Source organism: Phyllobates terribilis, unplaced genomic scaffold, assembly GCF_046119375.1.
Source record: "Phyllobates terribilis strain yellow unplaced genomic scaffold, ASM4611937v1 Scaffold_11__3_contigs__length_659146591, whole genome shotgun sequence".
Lineage (NCBI taxonomy): Eukaryota > Metazoa > Chordata > Amphibia > Anura > Dendrobatidae > Phyllobates > Phyllobates terribilis.
In genome coordinates, this window is record NW_027362771.1 from 598669198 (window position 1) to 598690665 (window position 21468).

Sequence of the window (21468 nt, forward strand, 5' to 3'; positions counted from 1 at the left end):
GTCAATGTCTACAATGATCAGTCCCTGTGCTGCCAGTTCGACTCTACCGATTTTAATGATCATCTCTTTAAATCCGATCTGTGGCACGGGCTGACCATTGCTGGCAATGATACTCAAGTCGTCGTCAGGGTAGCGGGTTATATCCGAGTCATTCCAGTACTGCTTGAAGAGCACGTACGGGATGGTGGTGACCTGTGACCCGGTGTCAAGTAGGGCACTCATAGGAATGCCATCCAGTACCACAGGCAAGACTGGACGTCCTCCCACGTATTTGTCACGCCAGTTTGATGGGCCTGGTGATCTTATTCCTAGGGGTTGGCCCTCTACCCCAGGTTGTGCCAGTTTAAAGGACAGTACCTTGCCATATGTCCGGGTTGATTGCAGCGGCGGCAGATGGGTTGTCCGTCCTCGTTGTATCGGTCGCTGGGTCTTCCTCTGGCCGGTGGGGTCCTCCTTGGTCGACGCCACGGGATGTCCTCCGGTCCGGATGCCAGCTGGATCTTCCCTGGAGCAGAAACCTGTAAAGACTGCACAGTTCGGGTTAGCGCAGCAACGCTTTTAGCTAGCTCTTGGACCTGATGGTGCAGGTCTGGAGCCGGGTCATTGTTCAAAGTCTGCGCGTCAGCTCCCACAGGCCCTGCCGACAAGGGCGCCGCCTCCTGGTGGTAAGCGGTAGTAGGGCGCCTGTGGGTCACCACGCCACCCGGTGCCGGTTCTCGGAGCACCCGGATGGCTCTGTCCTTGAACTGTGCAAAGTCCAGATGAGGATCCTGTAAGGCCATTGCCCGCAACTGGGTTCGGTGGGCATTGCAATATAGTCCCTCTATAAATTGTTCGGTCAACAGCCTGTCCTCGTTTCCCACGCCGTCAGGGTCGGTCTGCTTAATGGCTCTCAGGGCCTCTTGTAGGTTTAGTGCATAGTCCCTTATATTCTCATGTGCTCGCTGTTTGCACCCGTAGAATCTAAGCTTAATCTCGGCTGAGGTGCGGGTATCAAAGGTGTCCTTCAGCCGGGTTAATATCCCTGCGACAGTCCTCCTCCCAGGTGGCCAGGACTTTACCTCCCTTTGGGCTGCCCCGGTTAGTTGGGCCACCAGGATGCTCACTTTTTGCTCTTCTGTGAGGGGGTACACCTGGAAGAGGCTATCCAGCTTTTCTCTAAAGTCATTCAGGGTATGTGACTCCCCTGAGTACTGGGGTAGCCAGGCTGCCCCCGGGATATAGGGCATGGTGAAAGGCATGACCGCAGCAGCGGCGGCGCTGGCGGTGGCTGTGGCAGTGTAGCTCTCCTCCGTATCCGACATCCTCCTCCCCCCTAGTGGACCGTGGCCTACCTTGCGATGATCCTCTTCCGTAGGCCGCGGTTCCGCAGTGGATCGTCAGGGTTGAGGACCTTCCGTCGCGCTCCTGTGACGTCGGCGTCTGCTGGGCTCCTTCCAGGACCTTACGCAACGTCCGGACGTGAGGCGGGGCTTCAGTTCTCGCGCGCTTTCAGAGTCCACGCCCCTCTTCTTCCCGCGCGGCGTCTTCAAGATGGCGCCCGACGGCGGGAAAACTCCACGGATGGCGGGAAGAAGGCAGAAGATGGCGCCGGATGGCGGGAAAACTTCACGGATGGCGGGAAGAAGGCAGAAGATGGCGCCGGATGGCGGGAATCTTCACCACAGGTAAGTTTAAAAGTCTCTTTTTCAGGCACGCAGTACCCGGTGGTTGCGGGCACGAAATCCTGGACACTACGCCAAAAGTTGACGCGCCCCCTGGGCCTGTGCTGTGGTGCAGCGTTGCGCACGCGGGGAATACCCGGAGCCGGATCTGTTGGGGGTAGTAGTCCTCGTGGCGGTGACCCGGTCCGTGCCCAGGGTGTCAAACTAAATGGCAGTCTTTAGCAGTAGATGTTAGAGTGTTCGACTACGCCACCCGTTGAATGCGGCTATGAGGCCGCCGCTGCAGGGCAGACCGCTGAGGCCGGTGGTACGATTGTGCAGCGTAGGTGGTATAACCCCCAACGGGAGGGGTATGGCCTCAGGGCAGCCGACGTGAATGATGGGGTTAGCAGAGTTGCACGCAGGCACCAGGAACCACTCAGAGACCGTGCGGTGTAGTTCAGGGTCTTTACTGGTGGCAAAGGTAGACCCTCCCGGAGTACTGGCTAGCGATCGGGGCCTGGTCAGTCTGTGAGCAGATAGGATCTCCCCTGGCCAGGCGGAGTTGTAGGCCTCTACTAATTGTACTCTTCTGGCTACCTTGCTAGAGGCGGGTAAAAGTAGCCCACGTCCCTGAGTGTACCGTGTGGTGCTCACCCGTATGGCCGGTGACTCGGGGCCTTCTGGTAGCTTCCGCTCCACGACGGCGGTGCTGGTCCCTTGCGTGTGACCGTGCCTTCGGGTTTCTGGGCCAGAGGACCTGAAATCCCCTGCAGGTCGGTTTCTGCTGCTGGGTAAGGATTAGTCCCCACAGCCTCGGACTCCGGGTCCGGTGAGAACTCTTCAATCAGGGCGAGCTCTACAGCTTCCAGCCCCTGACTCCTTTTAGCACTGCTCCCACTGAGCTCCTGATCTTTCTTTCCTTGCTTTTGCTACACTCCAGACCAGACTGTGTCTCTGTCTGGGACTCCTCTTCTTCTCTTTCTCTCCTCTCTAACCCTGCCTCAGCCCCAGTTTTATATAGGGGAAGTTCTTCCCCTCCCAGGACTGGGCAGGAGGTGTGGCATGCATAGGATTCCTGACCAGGAGACCTCCCACCTGCTCTCAGACGTAATATTGCTATTACTGTGGAAACCAGACCCCTGGGGTGCCACATTTACACCGTGCGCGATCTCTCCTGAGCTGTCACAGCGGGAAGACGCGGGCGACGCTGTGGAGTCCGGATCAGCATCAGATGAGAAGTGAGGTGAGTATTTGATTTTTTTTTTTTTTATGTATGGGGGCATGGGGCATTATATGCTGGGGGGAGAGTGGGCGTGACATCCTGCATGGGCCATTATATAGGGGGGTGACATACCGCATGGGGCATTATATGCTGGGGGGAGAGTGAGCGTGACATCCTGCATGGGGCATTATATGGGGGGGTGACATACCGCATGGGGCATTATAAGAGGGGAAAGGGGGAAAGTGACGTCCTGCATGGGGCATTATAAGGGAGGGGGTGTGACATCCTGCATGGGGCTTTATAAGGGGGAGGGGGGAATTGACATCCCGCATGGGGCATTATTTGGGGGTCTGAGGGTGACATCCTGCATGGGGCTTTATATGGGGGAGGGGGAGGGGGGAATTGACATCCTGCATGGGGCATTATTTGGGGGTGGGGGTGTGTGACATCCTGCATGGGGCATTATAAGAGGGGAAGTGGGGAAGTGACATCCTGCATGGGGCATTATAAGGGAGGGGGGTGTGACATTCTGCATGGGGCATTATAAGAGGGGGAGGGGGGAATTGACATCCTGCATGGGGCATTATATGGGGGTGGGGGGAGTGTGACATCCTGCATGGGGCATTATAAGAGGGGGAGGGGGAATTGACATCCTGCATGGGGCATTATATGAAGGGAAGGGGGGAAGTGACATCCTGCATGGGGCATTATAAGAGGGGGAGGGGGGAATTGACATCCTGCATGGGGCATTATAAGGAGGGTGGGTGTGTGACATACTGCATGGGGCATTATAAGGAGGGGGGGTGACCTCCTGCATGGGGCATTATAAGGGAGGGGGTGGTCTGACATACTGCATGGGGCATTGAAAAGGGGGGAAGTGACATCCTGCAAGGGGCATTATATGGGGGGGGAGAGGTGACATCCTGCATGGGGCATTTTATGGGGGGTAGTAGTGACATCCTGCATAGGGCATTAAAAGGGGGGTGTCATCCTGCATGGGGCATTATAAGAGGGGAACAGCCTGCATGGAGCGTTACATGGGGGCCAATATTCTGTATGGAGTCTTATATGGGGGACAGTATCCTGTATGGAGCGTTATATGGGACCAGTATCCTGTATGGAGCATTATATGGGGGCCAATATCCTGTATGGAGCATTATAAGGGGGTCAGTATCCTGTATGGAGCATTATATGGTGCCCATAATACTGTATGGAGGACTATACTGTCCGGTCTGCACTGTGCGCTGTGAGGATTCGCCGGTTTCTGAGCTATTGTAGAATTTACAATAGATATCGCACGTGTAATGGGGCATTATAAGGGGGGAACAGCCTGCATGGAGCGTTATATGGGGGCCAATATTCTGTATGGAGCATTATATGGGGGTCAGTATTCTGTATGGAGCGTTATATGGGGGACAGTATTCTGTATGGAGCGTTATATGGGGACCAGTATCCTGTATGCAGTGTTATATGGGGACCAGTATCCTGTATGGAGCATTATATGGGGACCAGTATCCTGTATGGAGCATTATAAGGGGGTCAGTATCCTGTATGGAGGACTATACTGTCCGGTCTGCACTGTGCGCTGTGAGGATTCGTCGGTTTCTGAGCTATTGTAGAATTTACAATAGATATCGCTCATGTAATGTAGTAAGTGAAATCCTTGTCCTTGTATTATATATATATTTCTCTGTGGTATCTGTGCATCATGAATCATGGTATGTGTTAAAGGGGCCCACTGAAACTCTGTCACCCAGGGCCCAGAAAAACCTGGAGCCGGCCCTGTTGGTAAGTATAACAGGTTTTATTTTTTTAAAATACAATTAATTAACTAGGAATGGGGGGAATCAGAGATGCACTGGGGGATGAGAGATGCATGGGGGGGGCCCTTCATGCCCCCTATGAAGGGCAGGGGGGGGGCCCCAAAAAAATTCTTGCACAGGGGCCTACTACAGTCTGTGTCCGCCCCTGGCCTGATATATTCATTTCTACTTGTGAAGGCTTAGCAAGAGCAGTACTTCGTCCTCTCTGGAGCTTGAGGCCGAGTTTGCATTTGTCTGGAGTCGTCAAAAGATAAGCAATCTCCCCCTGTTTGTCTACCCTTGTTGACTATAGAGTTTAGTGGAGATCGACTAGTGCTCATCTCCTCCCATTCCTAGCCTTAGCCATACGCCAGGGGAAGACAGGGCAAGGCATGAGTCCGGCGATTGCTGAAGAGGCAATCTAGACCAGACTAGGAGGTCTCCACTCCCCCCTTTCCCTAGTGTCTGGGCTTCCTTTCCCTCTTCCCTCTGTGTTGCACTAAGTCTCTCCCAGACCTGGCATGATATTATAGCTGGTCGAACATGTTTTGAAAGCTATGTCGTCTTCAGCAGGGGAATCGGTCAGTGGAAACATACAGTTCTGAATTCCGTTGATGGGCGACGGATTCCAAATGGAATGACTCAGCCCTTAGAAGTCAGTGGAGGTGGAGGAACCCATGCAGTTAGGGGGTGCCTCTACATCATATATCTCCCCAGAGATTCGCACGAAAAAAGGCGTATGTTTATTTTGTGGGAAAAAGGGACATTTTGTTGGAACCTGTCCTTCAATTCCTAAACAAAAGGAGACTAGATTAACTCTCAGTAGTCTGGAGTTGGATAAACAAGGGGTGCATTTGTGGCCAAACTGCAGTTCCCACTTTGTCCTGACAGCTGAGGTGGTGCTAGAGAGCAAAACCGAGAAAATGTCTGTGTTTGTTAACAGTGGAGCCGGAGTCAGCATGGTTAATGCTGAGTTTGAGAAAACTCATGGTCTTGCTTGCTGTGCTTTAGCTGAGCCAATTTCCATCTTTGCCATTGACTCGGCGCCACTTGCACAGAAAGCATTTACTCAGATTGTACATAATGTAAAACTGAGGGTAGAGTCAGTTCATTGTGAAATAATCCCGAGCTATGTCCTGGACAATCTTCCTACTCTGATTGTCTTGTGTTTACCTTGGCTTGTGGATTGGCAAACCGGGGAGATTATTGAATGAGGAGATTACTGCCATGAGAACTGTTTAGATATTACCATTGCTATTGTCTCTATGGAAATAATACCTGCTTTTCTGTCTGTCAGGATTTGCCTCCACATCGTGCTTATCACTGTCCTATTAACCTGACCCCCGGAGCAAAACTACCAAAGTCCAGACTGTATAATCTTTCTGGCCCTGAAAGACAAGCCATGAAGGATTTCATTGCGGAAAGTCTGGAGAAGGGACATATCAGACCCTCATCTTCGCCCGTGGCGACAGGGTTCTTCTTTGTGAAGAAAAAAGATGGCTGTCTACGTCCCTGTTTAGATTTCCGGGAATTGAATCAAATTACAATCTGTGATCCATACCCTCTTCCTCTGATTCCTGATTTGTTCAGCCAGATTGTAGGAGCTAAGGTATTCTCTAAATTGGATTTAAGGGGAGCCTACAATCTGGTTAGAATCAGAGAAGGGGACGAATGGAAAACAGCGTTCAATACCCTGGAAGGTCATTTCGAGAGTCTGGTTATGCCTTTTGGTTTGACCAATGCACCTGCGGTATTCCAGCATTTCATAAATGATATTTTCCATCATTTGATGGGGAGGTTTGTGGTGGTCTATGTGGACGATATTTTGGTTTACTCACCTGATTTTGAGACTCATCGGGGGCATGTTAAGCAGGTGCTCCAGATATTAAGGGATAACAAGCTTTATGCCAAACTAGAAAAATGTGTTTTTGCTGTTCAGGAGGTGCAGTTTTTGGGGTACTTGTTGTCATTTTTGGGTTTCCAGATGGATCCGGAGAAGATCTGTGCAGTCCTTGACTGGGAGCGTCCCGAGAACCTGAAGGCTCCACAACTTTTTCTGGGCTTTACTAATTTTTATCGGAAATTCATCCAAAATTATTGTGAAACCCCTTACTGACATGACTAAGAAGGGGTCTGATTTTTCCAAATGGTCGGATGCTTCCCTCCAGGCTTTTCCTTCCTTAAAGAATCATTTTGCCACTGCACCTATACTCAGTCAACCGGATGTTTCTCAACCCTTTATTGTGGAGGTCGATGCTTCGGATATCGGGGTTGTGGCTGTGTTGTCTCATGGTTCGTCCCCTGGTAAATGGCGTCTATGCGCCTTCTTTTCTAAAAAAATTGTGTTTGGCTGAGAGAAATTATGACGTGGGTAATAGGGAACTTTTGGCGATCAAACTGGCGTTCGAGGAATGGTGACATTGGTTGGAGGGGGCTGTCCATCCTATTACTGTTATTACTGACCATAAGAACCTGTCATATTTCCAGTCAGCTAAATGTCTCAACCCTAGGCAAGCCAGACGGTCCCTGTATTTTGCTAGGTTAAATTTTGTTGTCACTTTTCGTCCAGGGGTCAAAAATGTCAAGGCTGATGCTTTGTCCCAGAGCTTCCCTGGTGGTGGTGACCATGAGAACCCTGCCCCAATATTACAGAAAGGGGTAGTCATTTCGGCACTTTATCCTGAACTGGAGGGTGAGGTGTTAGAGGCACAGTGGGACGCCCCTGCCTTCTGCTCTTCAGTAAAGTTATTTGTACCATTTGATCTGTGCCGCAAAGTAATTAAAGAACATCATAACTCTGTGCTTGCTGGGCATCCAAGTGGTAAAGCAACGGTAGACCTCCTCTCTTGACACTAAACAAAACTAGGTGGTTTCCACTTCCCCCTTTTCCTAGTGCCTGGGCTCCCTTTCCCTCTTCCCGCTGTGTTGCACTAAGTCTTTCCCTCACCTGGTGTGACAAGTAGAGGGAGATGGAGGACAATACAACCTGTATTATATGCGCTGAACTCCGTGTAGTAAAACAAGTGGGATCTCGCTCAGTAGTACAATCAGAAGACCTCACCTCCTCAGATATGTAGCAATAGAAGGACGGTAATGTTCCACTAGTGCAATAAAAATCAAGTGTCATGTGTAACGTACCGAGCAGAAGAATACAGCCGCCTCTGTAAGCGCTAAGATTAGTGGTGAGCGAGCATGCTCGCTACTGCTCGGTGCTCGCCCGAGCATCTCACTGCTCGAGATGCTCGGCGCTCGCCGAGTATTTCCGGGTTGCTCGGGCGGGAACTTGGGTCCCCTCCCTGCATGTTTGGCGCTCTTTAGAGAGCCAATGAACATGCAGGGATTGCCTGCCATGCACTGTAATTCCGTAGCCATGTTGGTTGTGGCATTACAGTGATTGGCTGGCCGCACAGCGTCATCGGGTCTATATCAGACCTGGAGCCGATATGCTCGTCACAGTCACTCCGGATCAGACAGTGTAGGGAGAGGTGCTGCTGCATCAGGGAGAGATTTGCTTGTGTATTAGGTAGTGTAGGGAGAAAAACCGTACATTACACATATCCATCTTAACAAATAGTCCTTCTGAGGACTAATCTATCTGCAGAGATATCAGGCAGGCAGGGTGCGTATAGGCAGGTAGTGTATATAGGCAGGCAGTGTATATAGCAGACTGCAGTGCAAATAGCACAAGAGGCTCCATTCCAATTCTGCCTTCTGCTGCTGTTAGATGTTTCTATACAAAGGCCTAGGTCTCAGGGGCCAGGAATACTTTTGTTTGGATCTTAATCCTCATTATTTGCTTAAAAAGCAACCCAGAGAACACCATTTTTCTGCGTCATTTGCTTGTTGGCACTGCAGAATACAGCCAGGTCCTTTCCATATTACAGCGCTAGAAATCCAGCTATTTAAAACTCTGTTTTCTCCATCACACGGATCACATATACGTTTTCAGAAAATACTGCCATTTATGGCTTCCATTAAAAATTTCTTTCAATGTCTCAGTGAAGCAATTCACAGCAGTTTGCTGTTCAAACTACTTACCTACAGGCCAGGTATTCAAAACTCTGTTTTCTCCGTCACACGGATCACATATACGTTGTCAGAAAATACTGCCATTACTGGCCTCCATTAAAAATTTATTTTAGTTTGTCAGTGAAGCAATTCACAGAGGTTTGCTGTTCAAACTACTTACCTACAGGCCAGGTATTTAAAACTCAGCTTTCTCCGTCACACGGATCACATATACGTTGTTAGAAAATACTGCCATTTCTGGCCTCCATTAAATATTTCCTTTAGTGTATCAGTGAAGCAATTCCTAGCGGTTTGCTGTTCAAACTACTTACCTACAGGCCAGGTATTTAAAACTCTGCTTTCTCCGTCACACGGATCACATATACAGTACAGACCAAAAGTTTGGACACACCTTCTCATTTAAAGATTTTTCTGTATTTTCATGACTATGAAAATTGTACATTCACACTGAAGGCATCAAAATGATGAATTAACACTTGTGGAATTATATACTTAACAAAAAAGTGTGAAACAACTGAAAATATGTCTTATATTCTAGGTTCTTCAAAGTAGCCACCTTTTGCTTTGATGACTGCTTTGCACACTCTTGGCATTCTCTTGATGAGCTTCAAGAGGTAGTCACCGGAAATGGTCTTCCAACAATCTTGAAGGAGTTCCCAGAGATGCTTAGCACTTGTTGGCCCTTTTGCCTTCACTCTGCGGTCCAGCTCACCCAAAACCATCTTGATTGGGTTCAGGTCTGGTGACTGTGGAGGCCAGGTCATCTGGCGTAGCACCCCATCACTCTCCTTCTTGGTCAAAAAGCCCTTACACAGCCTGGAGGTGTGTTTGGGGTCATTGTCCTGTTAAAAAATAAATGATGGTCCAACTAAACGCAAACCGGATGGAATAGCATGCCGCTGCAAGATGCTGTGGTAGCCACGCTGGTTCAGTATGCCTTCAATTTTTAATAAAGCACCCCACACCATCACACCTCCTCCTCCAAGCTTCACGGTGGGAGCCAGGCATGTAGAGTCCATCCGTTCACCTTTTCTGCGTCGCACAAAGACACTGTGGTTGGAACCAAAGATCTCAAATTTGGACTCATCAGACCAAAGCATAGATTTCCACTGGTCTAATGTCCATTCCTTGTGTTCTTTAGCCCAAACAAGTCTCTTCTGCTTGTTGCTTGTCCTTAGCAGTGGATTCCTAGAAGCTATTTTACCATGAAGGCCTGCTGCACAAAGTCTCCTCTTAACAGTTGTTGTAGAGATATGTCTGCTGCTAGAACTCTGTGTGGCATTGACCTGGTCTCTAATCTGAGCTGCTGTTAACCTGCGATTTCTGAGGCTGGTGACTTGGATAAACTTATCCTCAGAAGCAGAGGTGACTCTTGGTCTTCCTTTCCTGGGGCGGTCCTCATGTGAACTAGTTTCTTTGTAGCGCTTGATGGTTTTTGCAACTTCACTTGGGGACACTCTCAAAGTTTTCCCAATTTTTCACACTGACTGACCTTCATTTCTTAAAGTAATGATGGCCACTCGTTTTTCTTTACTTAGCTGCTTTTTTCTTGCCATAATACAAATTCTAACAGTCTATTCAGTAGGACTATCAGCTGTGTATCCACCTGACTTCTGCACAACACAACTGATGGTCCCAACCCCATTTGTAAGGCAAGAAACCCCACTTATTAAACCTGACAGGGCACACCTGTGAAGTGAAAACCATTTCCGGTGACTACCTCTTGAAGCTCATCAAGAGAATGCCAAGAGTGTGCAAAGCAGTCATCAAAGCAAAAGGTGGCTACTTTGAAGAACCTAAAATATAAGACTTATTTTCAGTTCTTTCACACTTTTTTGTTAAGTATATAATTCCACATGTGTTAATTCATAGTTTTGATGCCTTCAGTGTGAATGTACAATTTTGAAAGTAATGAAAATACAGAAAAATCTTTAAATGAGAAGGTGTGTCCAAACTTTTGGTCTGTACTGTACGTTGTCAGAAAATACTGCCATTTCTGGACTCCATTAAATATTTCCTTTAGTGTGTCAGTGAAGCAATTCCCAGCGGTTTGCTGTTCAAACTACTTACCTACAGGCCAGATATTTAAAACTCTGTTTTCTCCATCACACAGATCACATATAAGTTCGCATCACAAACTCAGTCATTTGTAGTGAGCGTGGTAGATACTGTCCTCCATTTAAAATGGGCAAGGCACGTGGCAAGGGACGGGGAACTGGACGTGATGGTAATGGTGCATGCAGATGCCGAGGGCAAGGCCGTGGGCAAGCCGAAATTGTGGCACAACAAACACCCACATCTTCTCACCTGACCTTCCTGTCACAATTTTTAGGGGACCGCAGCACACCACTATTGAACCCAGAGCAGTGTCAAAAGCTTGTTGGTTGGATAGCGGATAATGCTTCCAGTCACTTAGCCACCACCACCACCACCCTGTCTTCTACACGGTCAAGTCTCAGTAGCCGTGAGTCTGGACCGCATGTTCCTCACCCTCATCCTCCTTCCTCCCACCATGCCGAGTACCGAGAGACAACTGATCCCACGCTTGGACACTCTGAAGACCTGTTCACTTTTCCATTTATAAATTCGGGCCTCTCGCCCGGTCCACTTGAAGCGAGGAAGGAGGAGATCGCTTTTAGCGATGCCCAAATATTTGAGCAGCCGAGGTTACACGAAGGCGATGGTGGGAAAGTGTCACAAGAGGTGGACGATGATGAGACACAATTGCCAGAAAGTCAGGAGGAGGACCAGGGTGCGGAAGTGGAAGACGAGGTGGTGGATGATATAGTAACTGACCCAACCTGGCAGGAGGACATGCAGAGCGAGGACACACAGCACACAGGGGGAGGGAGGCAGAGCACCCCAGCAGGCAGGAAGAAGCAGTGTGGTGGCCGCAGACAGAAGGCAGGCAACCATTCCCTGTAACACCAACACAAAGGAAGTTGCCAGTACAACTGTTAGGTCTTCCCAAGTCTGGTTGTTTTTTTAATGACTCTGCCGATAACCCCAAAAAGGCCATTTGCACCACCTGCTAGGCCAGCATCAGCAGGGGTGGCAAAACGACCAGCCTGACCACCACCAGCATGATCAGGTGTGGCACCCTGCTGCGCAAGGTGCCACAGAACCCAGAAGGCTGCACGGACGGATTCCTCCACAAGAGGCCCTCACTACATGCAAACACCTCCACCTTCCACTTCATACCAGCAGATGGAGCCCTGATAGGGATATATAAAGGGAAGGAGGAGCCAGGCAGTTCAGCTAGTCTTGAGTTAAGTCTAAAGTTAGTGTTCAGAGAGGAGCACGCTGGCTGCTGTGTGATGCAAGCTAGGCCTCCAGCAGTACTGAAGCCTAGTGAGAGCCCCGAGAGTGGCCGAAGGCGAGTGGAAGAAAGGAGTGATAAAGGGGGCAGAGGAGCATACCAGGCTCACCCCAGTATATCTGCCAGACACTGGGTCCGAGCCTACAGGGACCCTTTACACCCAGTAGGGTTAACCGGAATCCCAGGAGGACTACAGGTCCCTGGCAAACCTGAAGCTAGACACATACAGGACCAGGAACCACGAAGGCCCCGACGTCCAGGGAAAGTGGTTACCAACCGGAGGTCCTACTTCAGAGCAACAGGTGGAGTAAAAAGCAAGACACATAAGCTAGGCACAGTTGCAGGCTGGCCAGGAGCTTACACAGAGGCAGACACAGATCAGGAGGCCTTATACACGCTCCTTGGGGAGAAGTCCAAAAGTGTGCCCTTCACCTAGAGTACCCTGGACCATATCTACCAGCTGTACCAGTAAAGGTAACGAAGCAAAACCCCCTGTCTCTGTCCGTTACTCCGGCCGCGCCATTATACCTCTACCTGCACCACAACGCCCAGCGCACCCACCATCTATCTATCTACACTGCCCTGAGGCCCGCTCCACCTGTGGGGAGCTGTACCATCTTTAGCTGCCTTGTCACCTGCCTCAGAGGACTGCTGTAACACTGGTGACCTTCACCAGACACCACAGGTGGCGTCACGAATTTCTCCGAACTTTATTAATAATCGCTACCCCTTTAGTGCACTGTCTGCCCTGGGCCACCACCATGATATATATACTGTCCCCAAACAGTAAGGCCCCTGGGGGCGCGACACAGGCACATGGCAGCAAAGCACCCAATTTTGTGGGCCGTACCCCAGGGTCCAGGAACAGTGTCTGCGGGTGGCATCATTGCTTCTTCCCCTGTTGTGCATGCAAGCCAATCCCCTGTCCATGGTGCATGCGAAGACGCCTCCTGCCCTGCACCTGTCGTTGCACACTCTCAAGTAGCAGCATCAGGAAGCACGTCCATGTCATTGTCCCAGCGCAGCGTTCAGTTGTCCATATTCCAGTCTTTGGAATGCAAGCGCAAATATGCAGTCAATGCCCCACAGTCCACACTACTAAATTCTCACATTTCACGACTGCTTGCGCTCGAAATGTTGTCTTTTAGACTCGTGGAGACGGAAGCATTCCGCAACCTGATGGCGGCGGCCGTCCCTCGGTACTTGGTCTCCAGCCGCCACTATTTCTCACGGTGTGCCGTCCCTGCATTACACAAGCACGTGTCCCAAAACATTAGCCGTGCTCTCAACAACGCAGTTACCGGTAAAGGCCACCTAACCACGAACACGTGGACAAGTGCTTGTGGGCAGGGACGGTACATCTCACTGAGGTTAACATAGTGGAAGCCGGGACCCAGTCGGACCTTGGGACGGAACACGTCCTCCCGACGCCAAGGATTGCGGGCCCTAGGTCAATCAGGGTTGCCCCCACGGTCTACAGCTCCTGCACCTCAGCCTCCTCCTCCTCTTCAGCCTCCATCTCCGAAATGACCACATCAGTCACAAGCTGGAAGCACTGCAGCACTGCCTCGGCCAAGTGGCAACAGGCAGTGCTGAAGCTAATATGCTTAGGTGACCAACCACATAATGCTGAAGAGTTGTGGACAGCTCAGAAAGAGCAGGCAGATCTGTGGCTCACACCGCTGAACCTACAGCCAGGCATGGTTGTGTGTGACAATGGCCGGAACCTGGTGGCGGCTCTGAGGCGAGGCGAGCTCACACACAAACCATGCCTGGTCCATGTGCTAAACCTTGTGGTTCAGTGGTTTCTCAAATCCTACCCGGAGCTGAAGGATCTGCTTGTTAAAGTACGCTGCCTGTGTGCCCATTTTAGAAAGTCAACTACAGCTTCCGCCGCCCTTGCCGTGCTTTGGCAGCGTTTGCAGCTTCCGGCTCACAGACTGGTGTGTGATGTCCCCACGTGTTGGAACTCTACACTGCAGATGTTGGGAAGGATTTGTGAGCAGAAGAGGGCAGTAGTTGAGTACCAGCATCAACAAGGCCAACGGTATTCAGTTCAGACTCCATACATAAGACCTCAGGAGTGGACATGGATGTCAGACATATGTACCATCCTCCAAAACTTTGAGGACTCCACCAAGATGGTGAGCGGCAATGACGCCATAATTAGCATCACCATCCTGCTTCTCTGTCTTCTGAAACGCTCTCTGCTCACAATCAAAGACGATGCATTGCAGGCGGAGCACGATGAGATGGAGCAAGGAACCATGCAGGGTGATTACACACAGCCAAGCCTCATCTCATCCCAATGTGGATTGGGTGACAATGAGGAAGAGGAGGAGGAAGGACAGGAGCTAGTTTCATGCACTATAGACGGTACTACCTGCACAGCTGTCATACCATCTGTTCAGCGTGGATGGCCAGAGTACAGAGAGGAGGAGGAGGAGAGCATGGTCAGTCATCCTCTTGGTGAGGACACAGAAGTCTTGCCTGTTAGTAGTCTGACACACATGACTAAGTTTATGTTACGCTGCCTTTCCCATGACCCTCGCGTTCTCAAAATTTTGGGTGACAGTCATTACTGGTTGGTGACACTTCTAGACCCACGCTACAAGGAGAACTTTCTATCTCTTATTCCTGAGGCGGACAGGTCTACAAAAATGGGGCTGTACCAGAAGGCCCTTGTTGCGGAACTATTAAAGAAATTCCCATCTTAAAACGCTGGTGGCAGAGGGCACAGTTCGTTGGACAACCAAGGAGTACAAGCGAGAGACACAACTTCAATCCAGCAGAGGCAGGGGAACACTGTCAAAGTTCTGGGAGAGTTTTCTCAGACCCACCCATCGCACAGGCCATGAGGCGCGGGGTACTCTCACAATGCAAAATTTGGGAAGATGCTGAGGGAATACTTTGCCGACCGTACCAACGTCCTCCGTGATTCCGCTGTGCCTTATAATTATTGGGTATCCAAGCTGGATACGTGGAATGAACTGTCTCTCTATGCCTTGGAGGTCCTGGCCTGCACTGCCGCCAGCGTTTTGTCAGAGCGGGTTTTTAGTGCCGCTGGTGGAATTATAACTGATAAGCGCATCCGCCTGTCAACTGAAAATGCTGACAGACTGACTCTTATAAAAATGAACAAGGGCAGGATTGGGCCAGACTTCTCAACACCACCGAATGACAGCAGAGTAACATAAACTCAAATCCAGTGTCTTTTCTTGGGAGGTGTATTCCCATGAACCTTTTCACACCCACACATGGGTATACGCTTCCTGATTTTGGCTATTTGCTCTTGTCCTTCTCCCCATCCTCCACCACCATATCACCAGTGTGACCGTGGTCCGTGATGCAACACCCACATAATTTTTTTAAAGGGTGTTTATGATGCTCGTAAAAAAAATTTTTATACAGTATGTTCATGTATACCCCTCAGGGGTAAATGTTTGTCAGACCATACACTTAGTGCATGGGCATTACAAATATAGGAGAGTCGCTCCTTTCTAATGGGAACATTTTTTTAAGAGGCCCTCCTCCACGTCTCTTCCAAGGGTCATTGAAGTGCCTACAAATTTTTGGCAGCCCTTGCATTTACTGCATAGGCCAACATTATGGGAGACTCTCTCCTTTCTAAAGGGAACATGTCGTACCTTGTTACTGTGGCCCTGCTCTATGTGTCTTTAAATTCTTAGTGGGGTTTTTCCTAAAATTGGTCAGCCGTTGGACTCACTACATACCCTATAACTGTATAGCAGACCCTCTCCTTTCTAATGGGAACATGTTGTACTTGTTACTGTGGCCCTGCTCTGTGTGTCTTTAAATTCTTAGTGGGGTGTTTCCTAAAATTGGTCAACCGTTGGACTCACTGCATACCCTATAACTGTATAGCAGACTCTCTCCTTTCTAAATAGAATTTGTCGTTACTGTGGCCCTGCTCTATGTGTCTTTAAATTCTTAGTGGGGTTTTTCCCAAATTTTGGCAGCCTTTGCAGTCACAGCATGAGCATTACCACCCACTCCTTTATAATGGGAAAATTTTTTTTACTGAGATCCTCCTCTATGTCTCTTCAAAGGGGTATTGGGCTGCGTCCAAATTTTTAGCAGCCCTTGCAGTCACTGGATACGCAATAACAGTATAGGAGACCCACTTGTTAATAATGGGAGCAACAAAGCATAGCCGGCTGATGGCTCTCTAACAATAGCGAGGGCCGACTGCTGGCCTTTTAAGAATAGTAAGAGCTGTCTGATCTCCCTGTAAAAATAGGATTTATGACTTTCAGAGTCCCTCCATCATAAATAAAACAGGATGTGTCTGATGATGTGTCACACACCACATTGCCAGATAAGGTTGTAAAATGTTAAAATGACATTTCCCGGTGAATGCATTTGTCTTAAAAAATAACGTATAAAAAACAAAACAATAGGATCTTTCTTTTGTATAAAAAATGTAACCTCAATGTAATTACATTGTTCAGCTCATGCACCTCCTCCTCCATCTCCGAAATGACTACATCAGTCACAAGCTGACAGCACTGCAGCACTGCCTTGGCCAAGCGGCAACAGGCTGTGATGAAGATAACATGCTTAATGCTTAGGTGACAAACCGCCCAGTGCTGCAGAGTTGTTGAAAGCTGTAACACAGCAGCCTGATCTGTGGCTCTCACCGCTGAACAAACAGCCAGGCATGGTCGTGTGTGATAATGGGCGGAAACTGGTGACGGAGAAATGACAGCCGGGGTAGATACGGTTTCCCTCTATGCCAGTCCTTTCACCGAGCTAAAGAATATGGCTGTGGTGAAATACAACTCCCACTGAGAAGCTGTTTCAGATTGAAAAACATTGTGCCCACCAGAGGATTTGATTCTGAGGGCTTAACTTTCTCACCCGCTCAAGAGCCCCATAGCAGCTGCAAAGTTAGTGCTATCATGAACTCTCCTGAGGTAGAAGCCAAGGCACACCAAAGGATTCTCTGGTGGGACCATTCAACCCTGCCGAGAAGCAGTCTTTGCTAAGAAAAGTGTGTGGGAAGGTTCCCGGACACTCTATTTTTACTGAGGAGGAAACACATGCAAACATGGGGAGAACATGCAAAGTCCTTGCAGATGTTGTCTTTGCTGGGATTTGAACCCAGGATCCCAGCGCTGCAACGCTTCAGTGCTAACCAGTGATCCAATGTGCTGCCGTTCACCCTCTAATATCTACCAGGCTGGAGAAACTTGCACTTACTGCCACTCTATCTTCAGCTCCTTTGTGAGAAAATGTATTTGGGCAGTCACTCAGTCTACCAAATAAAATTCCTGAGAATGAAATTGGGGATAGCTTCGCTACTGGTACTGGGGGCAGTGCTAATACCATGGCGTCGTACCATAGTTTGCTGGAAATATTCCAGGCTGGTAGGAGTCAAGCAAATTCCCACAGAAAAGTACCACCAGTAATGTTCAGGGACCCGCGCTTGTAGAAGACGGAGACAACACCGGGAGAAATAGTGACGGCTAGGGACCGAGTATGGACCCGAGGCATGAGGCATGAGGTTGTGAAAAACTTCCACCTCCACGAGCCTAAAAGGCGACATTTCAAGTGAAAGCAGCTTTACAGGACTTCCTGTGAGAAATGACAAGCAGGGTAGATACGGTTTCCCTCTATGTCAGTCCTTTCACCGAGCTAAATACAACTCTCAGCAAAAAAAGTTGCAGCTCCGTACCGTCCATGGCCACATTCACCTGTCCATGTGTTTGGGGTTAGGCGGTCCTTCCCAGTAAGTGCACTGGGGAGGGCATGGGTAATGTTGTGAGACCCGTGCTTGTGGAAGGTGGACGCGATACCGGGAAATATAGTGGCGGCTGGGGACCGAGTATGGACTGCCTCCACGAGCTTAATAGGCCACATTTCAAGTGCAAGCAGCTGCCAAAAATTTGGCAGTATAGTATTGCAGCCTGTGGGTGGGTGGGTGGCTGGCTGCATACTTGCGCTTGCATTCCAATAAATGGGGTAGGGACAACTGAACGCTGCAGTGGGACAAGGACGTGGACGGTGATTGTTGCAAGTCTGCAACGACAGGTGCATGGCGGGAGGCATCTTCGCATGCGCCAAGGATCACTTATGATGGGCACACTTTTAGGCAGTGACCTGGGAGTCAGAGATGCTTCCAGAGGTCTTCCCCATGCTGTTCCCATGTCTTTTCAGCACTGTATGCATGTGTCTGATGATGTGTCACACACCACATGGCCAGATAAGGTTGTAAAATGTTAAAATTACATTTCCCAGTGTATGCATTTGTCTTGGTTGAAAGCGATGCAAAAGTGCAAAAACGCATCAAAAACACTATGTGTGAACATAGCCCAAGGTGTGGAGGTGTATTTTTGGTTTTGGTTATTTATTTTGCCTTATATACAAGTCATTACCCAGGAAAAGATGTTCGTTAGCATATTTCCCAGGAAAATCCATTTTGGTTTCGTTTTTGTATGTTTTATTGTGAGTACGTAAAAGTGGCGTAATACTCTGACAACGTTGCTGACAGCAGTGATCTGGATGTCAGAAATGCTTCCAGGGGTCTTCCCCATGCTGTTCCCATGTCATTTGAGCACTGTTCCCATCGATTTGGACAATTTTTAGGCCCTCTGCAGACCGCCGGGGGGAGCCACCTGAAAAATGCTTGAGTTTCCCATGTGACGCGCCCCCGGGGCAATGGGGTACTCGGCAGCCGGGCCTATGGATGCTGGGGGGTTATGTCACAGTGGCTGGCCCGGTCCGTGGCCCAGGGCGGTCAACCAAAAAAGGGGATTGGAACTTGGATAGAGATAAAAATACAATAAATAGTTTGTGACGCCACCTGTGGTACCTGGTAAGGTTTACCAGCGCTGCTGCAGACCTCCAGGGGGGTGATGGGATGGCATCTGAGGTGTTTCTGCTCCCCACAGGTGGAGCGGGCCCCCGGGGCAGTGTGGAGTTTGATGGTGGGTGGTGCTGGGACTTGTAGTGCAGGTGGGATGGCGCAGCAGGAGTAATTGACAGAGACAGGGGATTCGCTTCAATACCCTTACTGGTGCGGATGTCAGGTACGGTCCAGGGTACTCAGTAGGATGGGTGCACTTCAGGACTTCTCCCCAGTGAGCGGTTATAAGGCCTCCTGGTCCGTGTCTGCCTCTCTGTATGCTTCTGGCCAGCCTGCAACTGGGCCTAGCTTATGTGTCGTGCTGTTCCTTCACCTGTCGCTCGGTAGTAGGACCTTCTGATGGTGACCACTCTCCCTTGACGCTGGGGCCTTGTGGTTCCTGGTCCTGTAATAGGTCTAGCTTCAGGTCAGCCAGGGACTTGTAGTTCTCCTGGAATCCCTACTGGGTATAAAGGGACCCTGTAGGTGCGGACCCGGTGTCCGGTTTGTATATCGGGGTGAGCCTATAATGCTCCTCTGCCCCCTCAACTCCTCTCTCCTTTCTCCTCTTCCCTTCGGCTACACTTGGGGCCCTCAGAACTCAGCAGCAGACGTGCTGCGTCTTCGCTGCTCTCAGCGTCAGCACGCTCTCAGACTCTGTGGCTCTGTCTGAACTACTAACTGAACTGCCTGGCTCCACCCTCCATATATATATCCCTAACGGGCTCCCTCTGGTGGTGTGAGGTGGAAGGGTGGAGGTGCTTGTATATAATGAGGGCTTCTTGTGGAGAAGTCCGTCCATGCACCCTGGGTCCTGTGGTACCTGTGCACAGCAGGGTGCCACACATAGACGTACATTGGGCTCATTGCTTGGGTCGTTCACCCGAGTATTCCAATTTGCTCGACCCGATCAACGAGTATCCAAGCATTTTAGTGCTCGCTCATCACTAATCAGGACCCATTATCTTTCTTACCACCCTTTCCAATTCCACACCATTCAATCTAAAACTTTGTTAAAGTCTTCTCACACCTTTCTCAAATTCTCTCACTTTCACCTTTGGGTGAGGAATATTCTGAGTGGCATCTATAATGTCCTTGTCAGTCCAAGGTCTGTACACATGGACCATTCTTCCTTGACCATTGGGGAACTCAATCATGGGGTAACTCTGTGCCTCATCTATTATAAGGAGTTTGGGACTAGTCATACTCCAATGGCTATAGGTAGTACCACTACGGGTCAAACTACGGTCTAACCTTATAGGAGACACTACATCCAGGTCTGGAATACGTGGGAATTGGATGTTTTGCCCCCAGCAGTTCGCCCCCAGCAGTTCACCCCCAGCAATTCGCCCCCGGGTACATTTTGCCCCCGCACATTTCGTCCCCAGCATTTGGCCCCCAGGATGTTTTGCCCCCGCACATTTCACCCCCGCACATATCGCCCCAGTTCGCCACGGTCCGGGGGTGAAACGTGCGGGGGTGAAATGTGCGGGGGCGAATCTTCCAGGGGGCGAAATGATAGGGGCGAAATGTACATGGGGGCGAACTGATGGGGGGCGAATTGCTGGGGGCGAACTGCTGGGGGAGAAACTTCCTATAACCGGAATACGTAAATCCCCGGTCTGAGTTAACTCTATGGTAGGAGGAATGTCTCCAGACTCTGGAGCAGAGGGTGGTTGCACTTGCCGGGCAGGAGAGGAAGTGTGAAAAGGTAAAAGTCTATTCGCAACCATACATACAATATTGTCATCTTCCTTATCACACAAGGGCATCATCTGAGTCCTTTTCTCCTGTTTTTTTCTTTTGTCTACCACTTTCTCTCTTTCTTGCCTCACTCTACCATTTATTCGCACTGACAAGACCATACTTTCTTTTCTCCTTCTCATTACATTGATCTATTTCTTGCACCAAATCTTCACATTTTGTCAAAGTAAGTTTACCATCAAATCTAAACTTTTTATGCCATTTATCAAGGTACTTCACGCATTCAGGGTCTATTTTATGCATATACTTAATATCCTCTTCTAGTGATCCCTTCTTCTCATAACACCAGACACAACCACATTCCACACTTTTGCCTGAAACATTTCCCATGTTCACTACTTGTATCCCAAACTCAAGACTGTTTGTTCAGCTTCGGTGATATGTTCTTCCTGGTTGTGCCACCTGAATGGTCTATTTTTTAGAAACATACAATTCTTCACTCTACATTTGTGTAAGAGTAAGGCCAATAAGTTTATGGCCAACAAGAACACAATGTATATTTAATCTGAAGACTGTTTATTTACAGGTATCTTGATAAAAAAAAGGACCGTGTCCAGTTTCATTCAAGAGATACCCTCTTGATACAATCTTAACAACTTTCCAGCCTTTAGATGAAATACATAATAACAATCCTGCCTTACCATGAGGGCAAGACATTAAAATATAGCTGTGGGTCAACGTCCCATAAGGACATTATATGGAATTCAAGAAGGTAAAACAACAACATGAGAGATATATACAATGCAAATCCTTGTGCACAATGGATGTCTACCCACTTGTAAGAAGTCTGACAAATATCAGTGGAATTCAAATGTCAT